General features: G+C 41.9%; 1 long non-coding RNA gene across 2 annotated transcripts in view; it reads left to right on the top strand.

The window, feature by feature from the left end:
* Nucleotides 1-764: 764 nt before the first annotated feature.
* Nucleotides 765-20717, top strand: part of LOC149449408 (uncharacterized) — a 543558-nt gene continuing 523605 nt past the window's right edge. For both annotated transcript variants that reach the window (XR_016315401.1, XR_016315400.1), the window contains exon 1: nt 765-969. This is a non-coding gene — a long non-coding RNA (uncharacterized LOC149449408). The remainder of the gene's footprint in view (nt 970-20717) is intronic.

The raw sequence follows: 20717 nt of genomic DNA, 5'->3' as shown, positions 1-20717 counted from the left end.
CATTCATTGTTAATGGCACCCCAAATGATCTCTTAGATTGTAAGCTCCAATGAGCGGGGCCCTCCTAACCCTCTTGTATTGAACTGTATTGTTGCTGTATTGACTCCCATTTTATTGTAAAGCGCTGAGCAAACTGTTGGCGCTATATAAATCCTGTATAATAATAATAAAATGTGGCAAGGAAACACCTGTTTTGTCATGTGACAAATGTAGCAAAACATGCATTAAAAATGCAGAAACTGTAACGCAGCAAAATGCTCCATGAGCGAAAAAAGTGCAAAAAAAAAAAAAGCAAATTAGCGCAATGAGCAGATGTGTGACCAGGGGCGGACTGACCATTTGGAAACTCGGCACTGTCCGAGGGCCTGGGGTCAGTAGGGGGCCCCATGAGATGCCCCTGGTACCTTTTTCATAGGCTTTTTTGAGTTTGGGAAAGGACACAGGGGCCCCATGATCCCCTATTGCCCGTGGGCCCCATGAGTTGTCAGTCCGCCCCTGGATGTGTCCTATTAGTAGAAGCTTGGATTTAGGGTGATACCATTTATTGTCTACTAAATGTCATTGCCGGCCTGTATCTTAAGTTTCTTCTTTTGTTGATGCTGCAGAGGAGTGGAAGGTTTCCTGGAGATGAAAGGGTTACTAGAAAAGAAGTGAGAGTCCTAATGGAGAGATGTGATGACAGCTGGTAATGAAGAGGTTAATGGCTGGGGGGGCGTTGCTGTAAGCTGTCATCGTGAGCGAGCACAGAGCAGGGACAGGGAGCGCGCAAGTGGGTGTGCGGAGCTCTTGTGACAGCTCCAGGCTGCCTGGTGACAGTTCTGTGTAGAAATCAGCAGCAACAGCTGCCTGGGGAGGAAGACTTCACAAGAGGACAGTGACACTGCACTGACAATCACATGCACCAGGCAATGGGCAACAGAAGTGCTGGCAGGGGAGCAGACTGTGCTGATCTGTGTGTCACCTGTGCAGGTAAGAACCATTGCACTGTCTGTGAATTCCTGCACTGCAATCTGCATGTCTGTGTCACCAGGTCACCTGGTTTGTTACAAACACTCCATGTGTCACCTTCATGAAGATTGGGCAAGGTTTTTCTTTGCAGCATTTTTGCTAAATAACTTGAAGAGCTATGGAGGAAACTGTTAGAGAAATCTGTGTGCTGTGATCAATGGCAACTGATCAGAGGACCAGTATAGCAGGATCACACTGCAGAGGCAGGGATGGCTTATTGTGACCTGCACACCTCTAATCAAGTGTTCCTAAACCCAGGACCCTGCATTCACTATATCTGCTCTCCCACAGTACACACAACATGGAAATGCAATTGTTTTAGTAAATATAAACTGCTAAATACCTTTTTTCATCAGCAGTACATAGCAGTCTTGTGACTTCCATCAGTGTCCAGCTGAGCACTGGTTAAAGCTTGTAGGAGGAGTTTTCATTCTGCTCTGACTGTCCTATGAGGCTGCATGACCCCTGTCCCTCTGTCTGGACAGTGCTGATCACATGCACCCTCCCAAAGAAAAGAAAAACTCTCTAGCCATATACACTAAACTGAGCATGCCCAGCGTGACTCTTGGAGCTCTATACAATCAGCAGATGGATTGGGGACAGTAGAAGAAGAGGAGGATCAGAGAAAACAGGATCAAACAGCTGTTTTACACAATGTGGAGGATTAACCCTTAGGTTCCACACTGAGTATAACAAGCATGCTTGACTGCATATACAGACTGATTTTATTGTTGTGGGTTTAGTAACACTTTAAGTTCTAACAAATCCTGGTAAGGTGACTAGTGTCTACTGCTAGCAAGTCTGGAAAGGTAGCCAGTGACTGTTGCTAGCAAATGTTTGGAAGATGACCAGTGACTGCTGTTAGCAAGAGCTGGGAAGGTAACCAGTGACTATTACTAGCAAGTCTGGAAAGGTTACCAGTGACTATTACTAGCAAGTCTGGAAAGGTTACCAGTGACTATTACTAGCAGGTCTGGGAAGGTAACCAGTGACTATTACTAGCGAGTATGGGAAGGTAACCAGTGACTATTACTAGCTAGTATGGGAAGGTAACCAGTGACTATTACTAGCAGGTCTGGGAAGGTAACCAGTGAATATTGCTAGCAAGTCGGGGAAGGTAAGCAGTGACTATTACTAGCGAGTTTGGGAAGGTAACCAGTGGCTATTACTTGCAGGTCTGGGAAGGTAAGCAGTGCCTATTACTAGCGAGTCTGGGAAGGTAACCAGTGACTATTACTAGCAGGTCTGGGAAGGTAAGCAGTGACTATTACTAGCGAGTCTGGGAAGGTAACCAGTGACTATTACTAGCTAGTCTGGGAAGGTAACCAGTGACTATTACTAGCTAGTATGGGAAGGTAACCAGTGACTATTACTAGCTAGTATGGGAAGGTAACCAGTGACTATTACTAGCAGGTCTGGGAAGGTAACCAGTGACTATTACTAGCAAGTCTGGGAAGGTTACTAGTGACTATTACTAGCAGGTCTGGGAAGGTAACCAGTGACTATTACTAGCAAGTCTGGGAAGGTTACCAGTGACTATTACTAGCAAGTCTGGAAAAGTAACCAGTGACTATTACTAGCAAGTCTGAGAGGGTAACCAGTGACTATTACTAGCAGGTCTGGAAAGGTTACCAGTGGCTATTACTAGCAGGTCTGGGAAGGTAACCAGTGATTATTACTAGCATGTCTGGGAAGGTTACCAGTGACTATTACTAGTAGGTCTGGGAAGGTAACCAGTGACTATTACTAGCAGGTCTAGGAAGGTAACCAGACACTATTACTAGCAGGTCTGGAAGGTAACCAGTGACTATTACTAGCAGGTCTGGGAAGGTAACCAGTGACTATTACTAGCGAGTCTGGGAAGGTAAGCAGTGACTATTACTAGCGAGTTTGGGAAGGTAACCAGTGGCTATTACTTGCAGGTCTGAGAAGGTAAGCAGTGACTATTACTAGCGAGTCTGGGAAGGTAACCAGTGACTATTACTAGCAGGTCTGGGAAGGTAACCAGTGACTATTACTAGCGAGTCTGGGAAGGTAACCACTGACTATTACTAGCTAGTCTGGGAAGGTAACCAGTGACTATTACTAGCTAGTATGGGAAGGTAACCAGTAACTATTACTAGCGAGTCTGGGAAGGTAAGCAGTGACTATTACTAGCGAGTTTGGGAAGGTAACCAGTGGCTATTACTTGCAGGTCTGAGAAGGTAAGCAGTGACTATTACTAGCGAGTCTGGGAAGGTAACCAGTGACTATTACTAGCTAGTTTGGGAAGGTAACCAGTGACTATTACTAGCTAGTCTGGGAAGGTAACCAGTGACTATTACTAGCTAGAATGGGAAGGTAACCAGTGACTATTACTAGCTAGTATGGGAAGGTAACCAGTGACTATTACTAGCTAGTATGGGAAGGTCACCAGTGACTATTACTAGCGAGTCTGGGAAGGTAACCAGTGACTATTACTAGCGAGTCTGGGAAGGTAACCAGTGACTATTACTAGTGATTGTTTAAAATCTGATCAGTAACTATTTCTACAAGTGCTGGGAAGACAACCTGTTGCTAGCAAGTAGTATGAAATGACCAGTGATTGTTGTTGGCAGTAACTGGACAGATGACCAGGGACTGACTTGCTTCCAGCTGCTGTGCCACCTAAATCATGCAAGATGTTCAGATTTGCATTTGCACAGAGATCCCATTTCTTTAATTAAACATGCATTTCTCACCATTTTTTGGTAAGTGCTGCTTATCATATTTTACAATATGTTTCTGTATACACTAAATTTTTTTCTCTAAATGTCATTTAATGGGGAAGATTTACTAAAACTGGTACACACAAAATCTGGTGCAGCTGTACATACTAACCAATCAGCTTCTCACTTCAACTTGTTCACTTAAGCTTTGACAATAACACCTGGAAGCTGATTGGTTCCTGTGCAGAGCTGCAGCAGATTCTGTGTGCTCCAGTTTTAGTAAATCTCCCCCAGTGCGTAGAATCCTCTCTGCTTTTTTACTTCTACTCATAGACTCATTTATTTCTGCTTTCATCCTCAATGACAAGTTTTTATTTTAAGCCCTGGTTCACACTGATGCGGTGCGGAATTTGCAGCGTTTTCAGTGTGAATTCCACACCGCATCAGAATCGCACCCCATTCACGCGAACCACTGCGGGTGTGTATGCTAAGTTAACAACACCCCGAAAGCGGTCCGCAAAACGCGGTGCAATGTGCAGAATCGGATCGCATGGGTGTGAATACCTATGCGATCCGATTCTAGTGCGGAGCCAAAAAAGGGTCCTGCATGTTTTTGGTGTGGGGCGGTGCGATTAGAGCCATACAAAATGTATGTCCCCGATCGCACTGCACACAAATTGCATGTGATTTGCACAGGAATGCGGTGCGGTTCCTGAACGAATCACATGTGATATACCGCACTGCATGTATGTGAGCCCGGGCTGAATGTAGCTCTTTCGAACCACCCTAGTCGCAATCTGGCTTTAGCAGAATTAATTCTGAAGGATTGCTGTAGGGCAGGGGTGTCCAAAACTATGGCCGTCCAGGTGTGAGGAACTGCAAGTCCCATGATGCCTTGCAAGACTCTGACATTCACAGGCAAGACACCCAGAGGCAGAGGCATGATGGGACTTGTAGTACTTCAACAGCTGGCGGGCCATAGTTTGGACACCCCTGCTGTAGATTATTGGACTAATACGTTATTATTTCAGGATAAGACCACCTCACAAGGCTCTATAGAATGACGTTTCCTACTAGTCTGAACCCATATACACATTTCAGTTTTCTTTCAGCAGTTATGTCAGCTAAGTAAAACCTTGATGAAATAAATGAGGACCCGCGTGTTGCCGGGATTGAGGAGCCCCTCGAAATGTGAACACTTATTACAATAAAAGGTTCCAGTGTTGGGGGCCTGGATAGAATTATCAGCATTCTGTCAGCACATTCACTTTCCTGTGTAGCCTTTTTTGTAAAAATTGCTGTTTCACACACATCAGGACTGTAAAGAGGAAGTTGTGTTTGTGGTGAATGCTGTACGATGACAGGATTGTATCATACATGAACTTCCTGTTTCTTTTTAAAGATTAATTCTGAAATTCAAATAAAGCTGAAGTGAGGCTGCCAGTGCAGAGGTGTACAGCCGCAGACGTGGTGAGGTGAATACCTCTCTGTCGTCATGTGACACGTTTAGGCGCCATTTACAAAACGACCCACATGCATGCTGCTTATGGAACTTTGCAAGTGCAAATGTGCTACAAGCAGCTGGAAATAAACGAAACTCAATAATGTGGCTTTTTCACAAGTTTACTCGGAGGAAGAGTCCTCATTATGTCGCTCTTTGTTTTTATTCATGTTTTGTGGGGATAGACAGGAAGGTACAGCAGGAGGAAACAAGACCTCTCCCATATTTTCTCATCTTTGTTTACAAAATATTGGGAAAAAAATATTGATTATGTCTGTTTTATATGCATTCAGGTCATTTTTATTTTAGGCGGCCCTAATGAAGAATTGCGATAGTACTGATTACATATCAAGCGACTACATAAATGCAGTGTCAGAAAAATGATTAGTTTTATAGATACCTATATAGTGCTGTCAATTTACACAGCGCTTTACATATATATTGTACATTCACATCAGTCTGTAACCCTCAAGGGGTGTACAATCTAAGGTTCCTAACTCACATTCATACTATTTATTTCAGGTACTTATATAGTGCCATCAATTTATGCAGTGCTTTACATATATATATATATATTGTACATTCACAGGTCCCTAACTCACATTCATACATACACATACTATGGACAATTTTGACAGGATCCAATTAACCTACCAGCATGTCTTTGGAGTGTGGGAGGAAACCAGAGTACCTGGAGGAAACCCATGCAGGCACAGGGAGAGCATACAAACTCCAAGCAGGTGGTGCTGTGGTTGGGATTTGAACCAATGACACTAGTGCTGCCAGGTGGAAGTGCTAACCACTAAGCCACTGTGCCGCCCCACAACTAGGGACAATTTACCGGCTAGCATGTCTTTGGAGTGTGGGAGGAAACCCATGCAGGCACAGGGGAACATACAAACTCTAGACAGGTGGTGCTGCAGTATTCAAAGCAACAACCTTACTGCTGCTAGGCAGATGTGCTAACCACTTAGCCACTGTGCTGCCCAGTATTTATATAGTGCCAACAGTTTGTGTGGTGCTTTAGGCCTCTTTCAAACAGGCATTCCATATGCCCATTTTTCATCTGTCCATTTATGATTGAAAAACGGACACCCATGTATTTCTATGGCGTAGCGGATGTAGATGGAACGTCATCTGTTTACATCCGTTAATGTCCACATCCGTTAACATCCGTTTTATTTTCTGCTGTAAAAAAAATGGAATGGATGAAAAACTCATGTAAACGGACAAAAAACAGATGTAAACAGACAAAAAATTTATGTAAATGGACGAAAAATGGATGTAAACGGACATATGGTCCATTTTTGCATTGGTAAAGGATGTAAAAAAACTGATGAAACACAGATGTAAACGGATAAAAAACAGATGTAAACTGGTGAAAAACTGACCTAAACTGATGAAAAACTGATGTGATCTGATTGGCAGCATAGTGGCTAAATGGTTAGCACTTCCACCTGGCAGCTCTAGGGTTGTTGGTTCTAATCCCAGCCGTGGCACCAACTGCCTGGAGTTTGTATGTTCTCTCTGTTCCTGTGTGGGTTTCCTCCCACACTCCAAAGACATGCTGGTAGGTTAATTGGATCTTGTCTAAATTGTTCCTAGTTTGTGTATGTATGAATGTAAGTTAGGGACCTTAGATTGTACACCCCTTGAGGGTTAGGGACTGATGTGAATGTACAATATATATGTGTAAAGTGCTGTGCTATATAAGTACCTGAAATAAATAACTGATCTGTTTTTTCTTGGAAAAAATGTGACTGAACTGATGTAAATTGATGAAAAACTGATGTGAACTGATTCGTTTTTTTCTTGGAAAAAACATGACTGAACTGATGAAAAATACGGAACACCCATGTGAAAGGACCTTTACAATTCAAACAGGGACATTCCAATTACACCACAGTGCAATACAGAAGGAATAGGAGGACCCTGCTCTTGGAGCTTACAATCCAAAGAGAGGAAGAGATGGTACAACAGGTAATAACTGCAGGGAACGATCTGATAGGGGCGACTCAAATACAGTTTTTTAGATTGAGGTGGGGTAGGCTTCCGTGAATAAATTAGTTGTCAAGGATCGCCTACAAACTATAAAATAAATATCATCCAAAGTGAAAGTTCAAACTAGAATTACTCTATGGACATGAAACAGCCATATAACACATGTAACTTGATAAATGCATATCAACACTGGAAACTGCCAGCCATTTACCAGTGACACCATGATATTGCTTAGCCCCCCTTGTGCTATCTCTGTCTTTGAGGGAGCAAAGGGAGGGAGCGTTTCCCAGTCAGACTATGAAATCATAAGACAGAGATAGTATGGGGGCGCTAAGCAAAACAATGAGTTGCATTGTGTCACTGATAGCAGCCAGCATTAGCCAATGAGTGTTGGACAAATGGAACACAGACATAATTCAAACATTAGATGGTGTACAGGACACTGGGAATGTCTGGTTGGAGAGGAGAGGTCTGATTTTCAAAACTCATTGGATTGCTAATAAGGAACCCAGAAGATTGGCAGTTCGAAGAGTTTTGGGTGGGAAGAACCTCCAAACCCTGATTACAGGGATTCTTGTCCTGAGGGGGTTGAGCAACATTCAAGGAGAGTCATGAAAGGCAGCCAGAAGGAATCAGCCTTGTGTGTGTGAGGCAATGTGGAGCTGTGAGCAAGTGTGAACTCTCTGGCAACTGAGATTCTCGTTGCCCTGAAACAGGTGGGAACCCTAAACCCCCCTGTAGGACTGAGAGTCTGGTGGTGAGCATGCTGTATAGTTTCCTTTATACTAGCATTACAAAGTGTTTGCTCTACTTTTGCTGAAGAAAGCTATTTGTGTTTGCTTTGTTTGAGAGACCAAAAAAGACTACTTACTTTTACAAGCAGCTTGCTGGTGATCTTGGGTTCACCATATGACAATGGCTGCTTAATGTTCATAGAGTAATGCTAGAATAATAACCCCTGTAAATGAGAAAAAAATAGCTAGTGCCCATGACTACTTCTTGTCAGTGTGTCAGAACTGGAAATGGGGGAGTAGGGTACAGACACATTATGGCTCTCACTGACTCTCAGTGATCTTAGACCAAAGAAATGTAGAACCAGGGCAATGGACACTGATCTTTTAGCAGTGAGAAAAAAAAGTCTTTCGTTGAGACTAATGGCTTGGGTTCAGTAGCTTTCCACAAAACAGACCCCCCCCCCGATCAAAGGTTGGGGACAACCAGTTTGAGAAATTCACGAGTAGTTGTACCAAAGTGAAAAGAAACCTCAAACAACCATTTTGAAAGTCTATATGAGTTTAAGATATCCACAAATGGTAAAGAGATAGCTAGCGCCTTTTGGGGGCCAGGTAATCTCTCTTTATCAGGCCTTTACAATTACCAATAATCATTTTTCGCTCCATAAGACGCACTTTTTTCCCCCAAAAAATGGGGGAAAATGTTTGTGCGTCTTATGGAGCGAATATGGAGCAGCCGGCCCAGTATTCCTGCCGCCGTCGCCGTGTTAGAATACCGGGCCGGCCGCTCGGCTCTTCTGTGCAGCAGAACCTGCTCCTCAGTCCTACCTGTTCCTCGTTCCTCGATCCAGCGGTGTCCTCACTGTCTTCTCTCCCTGGCACCGGCATCTTTAGTGTGGGCACCCGGCTGTGGCAGCTTGCGGCTTCACAGCTGGGTGCCCAGAGCACATGAGCGAGAAGCGCTGCTCTTTGTGAATGGTCCGGCAGTCTTCTGGGACCTGTTACGTGTCCCAGAAGAAGGGGAGGGAGGACAACTCCGCGGAAATGGGAGCGGGTACCTGTCAAATATGGGTACCCACTCCCCAAAGGTCTGCAGTCTCTAGTCATCTCCTGTACTATGTCCGCAGTCTCTGGTCATCTCCTGCAGTATGTCCGCAGTCTCTGGTCATCTCCTGCAGTATGTCTGCAGTCTCTGGTCATCTCCTGCAGTATGTCCACAGTCTCTGGTCATCTCCTGTAGTATGTCTGCAGTCTCTCGTCATCTCCTGTAGTATGTACACAGTATCTGGTCATCTCCTGTACTATGTCCACAGTCTCTGGTCATCTCCTGTAGCATGTCCGCAGTCTCTGGTCATCTCCTGTAGTATGTCCGCAGTCTCTCGTCATCTTCTGTAGTATGTCCGCAGTCTCTCGTCATCTCCTGTAGTATGTCCGCAGTCTTTAGTCATCTCCTGTGCTATATGAGGAAAGAACAAACAGAGGGCACACAGGCCTAGTGCATTACAATAAAAAAATGTTTAATAAGAAATAAAGTAGGTGTTGTACTCACAAACAACAATAAAGTCAAGGCACGTCATAAAACAGCTGGGTCAACACCGTGCTGAGTAACAGTGCGCAATAGGAAGTGTAGACATCCAATAGGTTGACGCGTTTCGAGGACTTGCCTCTTCCTGTGCTATGTCTGCAGTCTCTGGTCATCTCCTGTACTGTGTCTGCAGTCTCTGGTCATCTCCTGTACTATGTCCGCAGTCTCTGGTCCTCTCTTGTACTATGTCTGCAGTCTCTGGTCATCTCCTGTACTGTGTCCGCCGTCTCTGGTCATCTCTTGTACTATGTCCGCAGTCTCTGGTCATCCCCTGTACTATGTCCGCAGTCTCTGGTCATCTCCTGTACTGTGTCCGCAGTCTCTAGTCATCTCCTGTGCTATGTCCGCAGTCTCTGGTCATCTCTTGTACTATGTTTGCAGTCTCTGGTCATCTCTTGTACTATGTCCGCAGTCTCTGGTCATGTCCTGTAGTATCTCCGCAGTCTCTGGTCATCTCCTGTACTATGTCTGCAGTCTCTGGTCATCTCCTGTACTGTGTCTGCAGTCTTTGGTCATCTCCTGTACTATGTCTGCAGTCTCCGGTCATTTCCTGTACTATGTCTGCAGTCCATTGGTTCAGAATATTTTTTTTCTTGCTTTCCTCCTCTAAAACCTAGGTGCGTCTTATGGAGGGAAAAATACGGTATACCAAAACCTCTAATGGACTAAAAGCACAGCAAAGCTCTTGTACAAATAAGTTTTAGCCAGGGTATATAATAGCAAATATTCCTGTCGTTGACAGCAGTGCAGTATACTCTTGATGATCTTAGAACAGCGAGTATATAAAGAGGCAGTTCAGTCTAACACAAAATAAGTATCAAAATATTCTGTCTGTCTGGTAAAGCATTATGTGTTTTATACAAATGAATCCTAACTGCCTCCTACTACTATTCTAGTTCCACTTTTTACTATCCTTTGACCAGCAGGTGACCTGGTCTAGGAGTTACACTTTTCATAGAACCAATCCTCTTCTGAACCACTGGGGCTACATAATACATAGTAGTAGTACAGCAGTACCCCATAGAAAAGAAATTCTACAAAAATCGGGTTCTCCAGCTGTTGCCATTTCCTAGTTGAACAAGACACTGACAGTCCCAGCGGATGAAGTACTGGTCTTTAAAGGTGCTATGTATAAGCAGTTTCAGACCCTATTTAAGTTGTCCTTCTGTTTTTTGGGTTCAGCACTACAGCCAGCAGTAATTGTGGTGTTTGCTGAGAGTTTAAAGTTTGGGCAATTTGTACTATACATGTGCTGCCTATTTTTCTTAGGCCATGCCTAATTGAAAGCCTGCATGTTGATGGATTTTCCAATAGATGGCTTTTCCATTAGGTACTAAGGAGAAAAGTAACATTTACCACAATGTGGCCAAGTTCCACCTGGTGTGGGCTGCTGTTGCAGAACCAAGTAGCCTGCTAACTTGAGTTAACTAAATGTTTTTATAGCTAGAATAAGGAGAGGGGCTGGAATAGTTAGGATGAATTTATATTAATGTATAGTTATTCCTAGTGGAAATCAGCCAATTTCCAAACTATGGAAAAGGTTTTGTAGGCTTGTTCCGTTTAACCTCTGTTTTTTTTTAAAGTAAATATGCAGTCATAGAAAAACTGCCATCAGAACTGTGTAGTCAAATACTTGCTTTCCTAAAGCACTGTTGTCCCCCTTCCCCCACTTGCTCATCCCACATGGTAATGTTGTGCCTCTTTGTAGGTCATTGAGGCTTTAGCTTTCAGGAAGTCTGTATCTTCATACACTGGCTATACACATATAGATTCTAAGAAAGCTAGCACACTCCTTCATACATGCTAAACATCGAAGATAGACAAATCCGCCCTGCCAGGCTATTTTGTACCCAGCTATTTTGTAATCTGATTGGAGGCAGATGCTGTTTGGCCAACAGTTGTCTGACAGGCTTCTTCTACAGAAGTCAGTTGAGCAACTGACTTCTGTTGACTTCTGTTGAACGAAGTGGTGCCAGTAGAGCCATGCACTGAATCATTTAAATGTTGGCTGAGGCAGCGGGAATCAAACAGTGTATGGCCAGCTTTTCGCAGTTTCTGGACTCCGGGGTGATGTGATAGAGCATTCATATGTAGTAGTAGACCTTGTGGTGCCTTCTCTTCAGTAGACATCCTGATTTTTACAGTACAGTTTTAAATCACTATATGTATGCATATATAGGGTATTGTTCCTCCATAATACACATATGGTTTTAAAACCAGTCTGCTCAAAAACATTGTTAGCCAGCTTTTGTAATGAAATGAAAAACAATGATGGTAAATTAAGAAGGAAAACCTTATCAGATGACTTTCTCTTCCCTATTCATAGCTGAGCAATGGTATTGACCTTTCATTTTCATGCCAAAACATTTTAAAAATGACAGTGTATGCATAGTTTCATGAAGATCTTGATTTAGTTAGAGTTCCCACTTTTTATGTAAGAGATTGTAAAGATTTGTTGTTGCAATTCTTACATCTAGACTGTGTTTTTTTTTGTAGGGTGATGTCACTCATGTCATACTAGGCTGTAAAAGGAATTATTAATGAAAGTGTGTGCATTACCAATGAGTCAGATTAAAACCAACATTCTCCAGTACAGACTTTTTAACCCTTCACTGCACTAACCAGTGTACTACCCGGGTCTATAAACCAGGAAAGATATACTGTGTGCACATGATTGGCAGAAACACAGGGCAAACACACTATTCAAATGCATATGCTGTATGTTTACTGGTGTACCTGTGAAAGGATTGTTTAATTCCATATAGTCAGTCTAGAGATTTACACATGATTTTACACTGCACAGCCTGAAAGGTGAAACACGTTATTCCTGAATAAGCAATTCAACTTCATGTGTCACCTCTTGCCTCTATATTGGTAAGTAAGCCAGCAAGCAGTAAAGTTGATCCTGGAAGCAGAAATGCTAAACCAGGACATCTCAGTAATCTTACTGCCTGCCACACGTGTCTTTATTTTTAAGAATAGCTTGTAGACATTGCAAATCCATAGGCAGGTAAAAGAGCAAACATTACTACACTATATTGCCAAAAGTATTGGGACCCCCTCCAAATCATTGGATTCTGGTGTTCCAATCACCTCCATGGCCATAGGTGTATAAAATCAAGCAGCTAGGCATGCAGACTGCTTCTACAAATATTTGTGAAAGAATGTGCCTTCTCATTCGTGTATTTGTGAAATTTCCTTGCTAGTAAATATTCCACTGCCTATTGTTAGTGGTATTTTAACAAAGTGGAAGCAACTGGGAACAACAGCAACTCAGCCACAAAGTGGTAGGCCATGTAAAATGACAGCGGGGTCAGCGCATGCTGAAGTCAACAGTGGAGAAATCGCCAACTGTCTGCAGAGTCAATAGCTAAAGACCTCCAAACTTCATGTGGCCTTCAGTTACCACAACAACAGTGCATAAAGAGCTTCATGGAATGGGTTTTCATGGCCGAGTATCTGCATCCAAGTGCAATGCAAAGAGTCAGACGCAGTGGTGTAAAGCACGCCGTCACTGGACTCTAGAGCAGTGAAGATGTGTTCTCTGGAGTGACCAATCATGCTTCTCTGTCTGGCAATCCGATGAACGTGTCTGGGTTTGGCGGTTGCCAGGAGAACAGTACTGCCTGACTGCATTGTGCCAAGTGTAAAGTTTGGTGGAGGGTGGATTATAGTGTGGGGTTGTCTTTCAGGGGTTGGGCTTGGCCCCTTAGTTCCAGTGAAGGAAACTCTTAAGGCATCAGCGTATCTAAACATTTTGGACAATTTCACGCTCCCAACTTTGTGGGAACAATTTGGGGATGGCCCCTTCCTGCTCCAACATGACTGCGCACCAGTGCACAAAGCAAGGTCCATAAAGACATGGATGAGCAAGTTTGGGGTGGAGGAACTTGACTGGCCGGCACAGAGTCCTGACCTCAACCCAAAAGAACACCTTTGGGATGAATAAGAGTGGAGACTGTGAGCCAGGCCTTCTTGTCTGACATCAGTGCCTGACCTCACAAATGCGCTTCTGGAAGAATGGTCAAACATTCCCATAAACACACTCCTACACCTTGTTGACAGCCTTCCCAGAAGAGTTGAAGCTGTTATAGCTGCCAAGGGTGGGGCAACTCAATATTGAACCCTACGGACTAAGACTGGAATGCCATTAAAGTTCATGTGTGTGTAAAGGCAGGCGTCCCAATACTTTTGGTAATATAGTGTATATTTCAGCCTTGTATTTCCAGAATTCTTCTTTAATCCTTCCAACTGAATTAATCTTGGTCCTGTCACTGAGAGTGATGCACAATATATGGTATTGAAGAGGGCGTAAGGATTATTATTCCAAAGATGCTGATCAAATCTGCAACAGGCAAATCAATATTACAGATATTCACCAGTAATATGTATATAATGGACAACAAATCTTTTTGGACCTACTTTACATCCATCCTGGGAATTGGCTGCACATCTTGCTTATTCTATACCGTGTATTAAAGCTGAATTTAGACAGATTTTCTAAATAGAACATCTTTAGGTTTTTAATACCTTCTTAGTTGGCTGCATGCTTACATAGGGTGAGTTCAATAATCCGTGAAATAAATATTAACAAGGCCTATGTTTACTTTGAAATTGTGTACTTTTATGAGGGTGATGTTTTGGTACATCAGTGAATAGATCTCTTTATACATTTTCTGTGCTTCAGTACACAACAAGATTGTTTGGATGACACCAAGGGCAGCAAACTTGATGAGCAAGACAATCCGCCAAATTCAGATAAACCTCAGATTGTGGTGATTCATTGTCACCCATGGATTATATGGCTCCTTTCACCTGAAAATCACTAGCACAGTATTATACATCATGTAGTTTCACTTCTCTATCAACACATTTCTCATAGCTTTAACAAGCAAATATGTACAAGGAAATCAAATGATACATGATATGTGCTTTGGTACACAACTAGGGTTGTTTGGATGATACCAAGGGCAACAGACATGATAAGATAATCCGCTAACTTCAGATCAGCCTAAAACTGTGATTCATAGTCTGATGATACCATGGATCATATGGCCCCTTTTACGAGAAAATCATCAGCACAGTAGTAAATGTCATATAGCTGTTTCACTCCTCTAAGAATGCATTTCCCATGGCTTTAACAAGTGGTACTGGAGGCAACAGTTATAATTTTTTTCTAATCTAAACAAAAGCTATAGAAATAGACATTTGTTCAAATAGATATAGTTATAATAACATCCATTTTCTTTTTCTTACTTCTGTTTTTCTGTTTTTGTTCTATATACTGTATGCATAGTCCAATAGACACCATAATTTGATTGCTCTGGCAAATGTTCTGTAATCTAACATACAGTTGTGTTCAAAATAATAGCAGTGTGTTGAAAAAAGTGAATAAAGCTCAAAATCCTTCTAATAGCTTTTATTTCCATACACACAAATGCATTGGGAACACTACACATTCTATTCCAAATCAAAACATGAAGAAAAATATATCAAATGTGTGTTGTTCCTCTAAAAAATTGAAGAAAAGTGAATATTAGACTGTTCAAAAAAAATAGCAGTGTTTGTATTCTTCTTTACAAACTCAAACATTCACTATATAAACTGAAAAATGTTTGAAGATTTTGCTTTCCTTTGAATCACTTAATTAATATTTAGTTGTATAAGCCCTGTTTCTGAGAACTGCTGTACATCTGTGTTGCATGGAGTCATCCAACTTCTGGCACCTGTGAACAGGTATTCCAGCCCAGGATGATTGGACTACATTCCACAGTTCTTCTCTGTTTCTTGGTTTTGCCTCAGAAACTGCATTTTTGATGTCACCCCACAAGTTTTCTATTGGATTAAGATCCGGGGATTGGGCTGGCCACTCCATAACGTCAATCTTGTTGGTCTGGAACCAAGATGTTGCATGTTTACTGGTGTGTTTGGGGTCGTTGTCTTGTTGGAACACCCATTTCATGGGCATTTCCTCTTCAGCATAAGGCAGCATGACCTCTTCAAGTATTCTGATGTATTCAAACTGATCCATGATCCCTGGTATGCGATAAATAGGCCCAACACCGTAGTATGAGAAACATCCCCATATCATGATGCTTGCGCAACCATGCTTCACTGTCTTCACAGTGTACTGTGGCTTGAATTCAGTGTTTGGGGGTCGTCTGACAAACTGTCTCCAGCCACTAGACCCAAAAAGAACAATCTTACTTTCTTCAGTCCACAAAATGTTGCGCCATTTCTCTTTAGGCCAGTCAATGTGCTCTTTGGCAAATTGTAACCTCCTCAGCACGTCTTTTTTTCAACAGTGGGACTTTGCGGGGGCTTCTTGCAGATAGCTTGGCTTCACATAGGTGTCTTCTAATTGTAACAGTACTCACAGGTAACTTTAGACTTTCTTTGATCTTCCTGGAGCTGATTGTTGGCTGAGTCCTTGCCATTTTGGCTATTCTTCTATCCATTCGAATGGTAGTTTTTCGCTTTCTTCCACGTCTTTCAGGTTTTGGTTGCCATTTTAAAGCATTTGCGATCATTTTAGCTGAGCAGCCTATCATTTTCTGCACTTCTTTATATGTTTTCCCCTCTCCGATCGATTTTTAATCAAGGTACGCTGTTCTTCTGAACAATGTCTGGAACAACCCATTTCCCTCAGAATTTTAGAGAGAAATGCACTGTAACCAGCATGTACAACATTTGCTGCCTTCCTTCCTTCCTTAAATAAGGGCAATAATTGCCACCTGTTTTTCAAAGAATGAATGACCTCACTAATAGAACTCCACACTGCTATTATTTTGAACATGCCCCTTTCAATTAGTGATTCAATTACACAGAATCAGCAGCATGCATGTCATGACTGTTGGGTCTGTTGGATTTCTATTACTCTACTACACCTGCTAGTAAAGTATTTGCCATGTAGAAATATAATTTCTACCAAAAACAGTGATTAATCAGGTTAGTGATGTCTGACTGCTATTATTTTGAACACAACTGTATATATTGATCTTTGGACCACATTATTAGTGGTTAGTCACATTCAGCTGGACTTGTTTTCTAATATTGAAGATATTTTGTAGCTTACCGAGCAACGTCTTCAGTTCCTAGAGTGTCAGGAAAATACCCAAGCATTTATATTCCAACCTTAGAACACTTTAACTGCTTCCTGCCTGGCCAATGTACATAAATGGTTGGACGGGTGCTCTGTTGTTCTAGGGGGGAAAAATCCATACGCCTGCCCAAAACCATGGGGCACGTAGTGGTGCGATCTGTTACCGCTGTGTCCACTAAACACAGCCGATAACAGATCATGGTACTGGGCTGCTGTAAGCAGCCTCGGTACCATGTCCATGTTGTGATCTTGCATGACCCCTAAGGTCTGTGTCGGCAGGTTTTGGACTTGTGTCGTATGTATCAGTTTGACAACAGTTGGAGATGGTTCTGAAATCATTCAGAATTTATTTACAAGCTCATTTGACCTGCAGTTGATCTCCTTCTGACCTGCATTCAACCTGCTTCAAGTGGGTTTTGCACTGAAATAGATTTATATTGGAATGCAAATCAGTTTAACAAAAGCCCATCAACACAGGCCATAACTGGGTCTTGTCGTTTTATTGTGAGACGCTCATTTAGCTGGGACCACTAGAGAAATATTGAGTATGTGTATGAGGGAGCCACTCCGTATATAATCCAGCTGAACTAAAAGTGTACATTATAGGCCAATGGTATCCCTGATCCTTTTTCTGCCTTTTTTATAGGTGGATTTCTCTGTACTTCAGTAAGCAAATGTTCTCTAGTTTACTGCGGTCTGCATTTCTACTGAATCCAGCAAATAGAGTTTCTTCCTTTTTTAGTCTAGGTTCACACCTATGCGTTTTCTGCAGCTTTTTGCGGAAACGCACAGCATGATTTCCTATGGGACAGGTTCAGATCTCCGCATTTTCACCCGGTGCGTTTTTTGGAAAGAGTCAGGGATTTTTTTAACTACTTGCCCTCCAGAGGATTTACAGGCCATTTTTTGCAATACAGTGCTGTGTTACTTTAACTGATGATTGCGCGGACATGCAACTCTGCACCCAAATGAAGTTTACGTCCTTTTTGTCCCACAAATAGAGCTTTCTTTCAGTGGTATTTGATTGCCTGTGCATTTTTTATTTTTTGTGCTATAAACAAATAAAGACTGACAATTTTGGGGAAAAAAAATATGTTTTTGACTTTTTGCTATTAAACATGTCCAATAAAATTTTTTAAAAAATCTAATTTCGTCATAAACTTAGGTCAAAATATATTGTGCTATATGTCTTTGCTAAAAAAAAGTCGCAATACTTGTAAATTAATTGATTTATGTGAAAGTTATAGCGTATACAAATGGCGGTATATATACTGGAATTTGTTTACTAGTAATAGCGGCGATGAGCGAATTATAGCGGGACTGCGGTGGGCATTCTGACACTGGGGAGAACCATACAAAGCAGTGTGTAAAAAACTGACGGGAAAGATCTGTGCTGTTTATGCACAGGTCTCTCCCCCATCGGTGATACTCGGCAATCACCGGGTGTCGGCGAGTAATCACTGTCCGGGACCCAGTGATTGACAGCCAAGGCTGCGAATGGCGGCGCACCCCCCACCTGGAACTGCAAAATCACACACATATATATATATATATATATATATATATATATATATTATTTCTGCTATAGGGCGGCGCGGAAGCGGTTAAACACAAAATGTTGCGTTTTTGGTTCTATAGACTTCAATGGAAATGCTGCAGAAAATCATGTAGTGCGTTTTTGATGCATTTTGCATTTTACACAAAATGCTTCAAAAACACGTAAAAAATGCATGTGCCAAAAACGCACTGCAGAAAGGGATCAGACGCAAACTGCATACAGTGGGTGTGAACCTAGCCTTAGGGTATATAATAGGTTTTTATTGAGTTTTACAAAATTGAACAAGGCACTTCAGTGCACAGATTACATTTCCTTTCAAAATGAGCATAACAGGCTATGACAAAAGGATATATAGAATACAGTCATATCGCATGTGAAAATACCTTCTTTCAGTTTTTAATATAAACAAGAACCTCTACATTTTTGTGTCATCATCTTGAATGGGTACAATGTTACTTATTTGCAGTAAATTTGAATGTTAAAGATATTGAATCTGAGGAGACACTTAAGCAGCCCATAAATTATGCCATTTTCTTTCCATACACTACAAGTGGATGGAAAGAAACAGCCTGATTCCCCCATCAACACAATCAGTGCTGATGGGGGAATCCCTGCCGCAGTGCTATTGTGTTCTACCAACGGGGAACCTTCCTGGCCTGCGGAACACAATGATCACTGCTAGCGGCTATAGCCGCCGGCAGTAATCACATGTAAAAAACCTGACAGGCTGGTTGTACCTAAGTCGATCGATGGATCGACTTGGGTACAACTAGCCTGCCCATAGATGAATTGAATCTAGGCCGGTCCCTGCTGAACCAGCCGGGATTCAATCCATCTATTGTTGGCTTTAGCCTCTCTACACTAACTAGGACACAGGATGCCTTTAGGGCTTGTTCACATTAGACACATTGCCATGAATTTTATGGCATTTTATCAAGAAGCAGAGTGCATGAAACAAGAGAAAATACATTGTTTTAACAGTAACCGTTCACAAATTCCTGTGCCTTCATTATGAGTGCATTTACCTGCAATTGCCTTCGTAGTCAAACAAGTGAAATTCTTAATGAAAAACAACACAAAAAATGCATAGCAATGCACAAAAGCGCAAGCACTTTAAACTCGCTGGTTCACACTTCTTTGTTTTAAACTCTTTGTAATTTTTCAAATGAGTTTTTCCTGTGTGTATTCTTGCTTGTTTTCCAGTGATAGAAGATCTCCTGTATTAAAATTCCTTTACTTCTGTTTTTCATGCCCTTTGCATAAGTTTTGCATGCGGTTCCATTCACCCCCAGGGCAGAAGCATTTTTGTCATTAAAGTGTGGATGAAAATGCATAAATGAAAGTAGTGTCTGACAGTAATGGTACAGATCTAATTCTCAACTTTTTATGTGCATTTTCTAATGGACTTAACTACCCCAAGAATGTAAAAGTATTAATGGGTGTCACCAATGCATTATGATTCAAAGCATTTTTTTTAAAAAGTCTTGAAACTATTATGTTTTTATTAAACCATGAAAACCCTAATGAATCCATTTCACTTGTCAATTCAGAAAGTTTCCTATCTCTTATTAAAACACCTTCAAAAATTCACTGCAAGACTGCTGAATGCATCAAAAACTCATGTAAAGACCGCATGCATTTTAAAATGCGAAATTATGTACCAGCTCTAGGTGTCAAAGAGCAGGAATTCTTGTTTGGTGAAATAGTTTCGGTTCCACAGTACTGAACCGGAAATTATTCTATCCAGTTCAAATTGGGACCATCAAATAAAGAAAATCATCCTCATATTATCTGTTGTCTGTGTGTTCATTTCTTTCTGATACTAATTGGCCTTACAAATCAAAGGAGCTACAGGCTAGTGGAGGTCACTAAGTTTAGAGTTGGAAATATTGTGGACATGTGAAGATGGAAAGATGTGCTCGGAGCCAGCGGGCATAACCACAGCGTGTAATGAGGGACCAGGTATTTGACACACCCGGAAGTGTTGGATACCTGCTGCTGTCAGAGGTGTTCAATGCAGTAAAAGTTTACAACAAAGGCCGCTGGAAAGGTAAGTATACACTTTTTTTTTTAAGGCTGAATTTATTTTGGGCTGATATGGTTACTTTATTTTAACTTGGCAGGTTCACCAATGTGAGTTAACTAATATTATTCATTGGTAGACATGTAGACCGTGTACAGGGAATCAGCTTCTAACCAGGTCTCACACCCTTATAACACTGAGCCCAGCATCTTTCATTTCCATTTCAGATTTCTGCATAGCTAACGTAGGTCATGTCCTAAGTCCTCATGCACACTTGACGTTTTTACAGCTGCTGTTTTTGACTTTTAATGTTTTTTTCTACAGCTAGTAAACCCCCCAGCATGTTATCCTATGTGTACATGCACACATAGACTGTAATCAACGTTTTTTGGCTGGGAAGTTTTTTGGCTGGAAAATAAAACCCAGGATTAGAGGGTTTCTAGAGGAGTTTTTTAGCTGTAAAAACGCTCTAACACTGAAAAACGCAGTAAATTGCGGTAAAACACTGCAAAAATGGT

This window comes from Staurois parvus, unplaced genomic scaffold (genome assembly GCF_062004578.1).
Source record: "Staurois parvus isolate SC_StPar_1 unplaced genomic scaffold, SC_StPar_1.0 ptg000619l, whole genome shotgun sequence".
NCBI classification, from domain to species: Eukaryota; Metazoa; Chordata; class Amphibia; order Anura; family Ranidae; genus Staurois; species Staurois parvus.
The sequence above is the reverse complement of the archived record's forward strand: the minus strand, read 5'-3'. Positions and strand labels throughout refer to the sequence as shown.